Raw genomic sequence first — 2,530 nt, forward strand, 5'->3', positions numbered from 1 at the left:
CAAAAAATGTTTTGATTCTGTAAGAAGGGGTTGTGGGGTTGGGAAAGAGACAGATGATAGCTGTATAGCAGAAACAGAATCTCCAATAAAGGGAAAAAAAAAAGTGACTTGTTCATACAGATTAATAAATAAATACAAGTAAACCTATGTTTACTTTACTTACTGGGTAACATGATGCTCTATAGGGTTTTTCTATCACATATCTTTTTCCCTAGGTATTTGTGTTTGGCCAGGGATATTTCTTACCATGATACCTAAATTGTGAGATAGTTACCTTCCAATCTTTATAGATAATTGGTCTACTGACTTAGATGTGACCATGCTGACTCTGGATGAATCATTAGTGTCACACTAATTACTTTATATGGGTGGTTTTCATTTGACTCTGGATTAATCATCAGTGTCAACTAATTACTTTATTTGGGTGGCTTTCATTACTTTATATGGGAAGCATTACTAATAGATCTACTTTTATATATTCTCTTATTCCATCTAAAACTTCATAATGGTCATTTTTCCACTCTGTGTGATCATTAAAGTTATATGCAGCACACCATATAAATAAATAAATAAATAAATAAATAAATAAATAAATAAAACTTCTGAGTCAATACAAGATACTCCATTCATTCCAGACTCACCAGTAAAATCTTGCAAATAAGAGATTATCTTTGTTCACTATGTGATTACTAACTTCTGTATAGGTAGTACAAAGATTCACTCTTTTGATCTCAAATACATCCAGGAAAATATAGATACATAATTGTAGAGAAGACATTTTCTGTTTTGAGGAGATTTATCTAGCCTTCAAATTGCTTAACTGTAATGTTCCCATAGGACCTGAAACAGCATTGGGGAGTTTCCAAAATTCCACTTAGATTGAGAGGTAATTAGTATAAATCTACCACTTAAATGGACATTATAGGCACAAGCTTCCTTAATTGAAGGCATCTATCCAAGTCATATTACAAAGGTACTAAGGCCCCAACTCGGATACTCCAGGGGGTCACTCTCCTTGGGCTCTGTCCAGGTGGCATAAGGAACACAGGGCTCACCCTCAGGATTTACAATCCTTTTCCACAATGTCAGAGATAAAAGCCAGGCCTTGAATCTGAGCCTGCAGATTCCTGTTGCTCTCAGAGTCCTGTGGGCAGTGACTGGGGAGACACAGCATGCCAGAGAGGGCCCTCAAATGCACCCCCACTTGAAACTAGGTTCTCTTCTATGATGGGTTAGAAATGGGAGGAGGGGCAAGTACTAAGGTTTGATGACACAATACAATATTTTCTCTTCATGAAGACATTTCTGATGAACAGTTTTTCTACAAGTGAGCAATTCTTAATCCTGCTCATTTTATGATGCTCTGGGAAGCAATTGTTTTCCCCACGCCATTTCAAAAGGTCTTAAGCTGATCAGAGAAGTTTATTCCAAAAGATACTCAAAAGATGATTCTGCAGGCGTAAAGTTGACTGTTAAACGTGTATTGTGAATGAGATGATGGTTGACAGGCAGATCCTCAGTTTGACATCCAACAATTAAGATGCATTTTGCTTCCTTTCTTCCAGAGCAATCCCTTCAGTCCGCCACCACTCTCCACTGACTCCGTGTTTCCTCTTTCAATTCCTTCTTCTTTCCTCATCCTCTCAACGGCAAGGGTGGACAAAGGCTGCCTTGTTCGTTTCATATGGTTGGGTTTTTTGCTTTGTTTTGTTTTCTTAACACAGGTTTGGGCTCAATTCCAGACCTGAAGTGTGACTAAAGGCCATAGCCTCAGGGGTCCCACCCGGCTCTGTTCAACAAACAAGCCTGAGCTGCATAAAGTTAAATTTGTTGCATCAGAAATACCATCTTACTCACTTCAAATTTTGCCTGCAGAATAGATTTTCTTTACGTGATGTGTTACTAACATATAAATACACTATAATTTAATTTATATAGTATCTATGGAGCCCTGGTGGCATCGTGGGTTACCCGTGGGCTGTTAAGCACAAGGTCAGCAGTTTGAAACCACTAGCTGCTCTCTGGGAGAAAGACTGGGCTTTCTACTCTCAGAAACTTGCAGTCTCAGAAACTCAAGGGGGAACGTCTGCTTAGTGTCCCTATGACTCCGAATCAACTGGATGGCAGTGAGAATGTTGCTTTTTGTTTTGAGAATATGGAATTTTAGCAAGAGTATCAAACAACTTTAATCCTATTTATCTGGGCCCAGTCTAATATATATATTTTAACTGAGCCAATAGCAGTTTTCAATTCTGAAGAAATTCTCCTAGTAATTATGAAAGGCGGGGAAATCACACCTCCCAGCTTTATGAGTGGGAAGAAAATATTGTTCTTGGAAATTATCTATTTATCTCCTGTCACTCGGTTAATCCTCTACCTGTTTGTCCTTTTTTTTAATTATCATGTTTATACCTCTCATCACATAAATAATCTTCCTCGTTAGTTCTTCCACTCTCCATCATGTGTAGGCTTGGGAAATGTGGGCTTTCACACATTAGTGATTCTCGGCAGAGAGTCCCTTCCTATGTGA

General features: G+C 38.3%; 1 pseudogene; it reads left to right on the forward strand.

Annotated features, from left to right (window-relative positions):
- The first annotated feature begins 984 nt into the window (after positions 1–984).
- LOC115868768 lies at positions 985–1,180 on the forward strand (annotated as a pseudogene).
- Positions 1,181–2,530: the final 1,350 nt, after the last annotated feature.

This window comes from Echinops telfairi, unplaced genomic scaffold (assembly GCF_000313985.2).
Source record: "Echinops telfairi isolate 266 unplaced genomic scaffold, ASM31398v2 ScPeMD7_1;HRSCAF=3_0, whole genome shotgun sequence".
Lineage (NCBI taxonomy): Eukaryota > Metazoa > Chordata > Mammalia > Afrosoricida > Tenrecidae > Echinops > Echinops telfairi.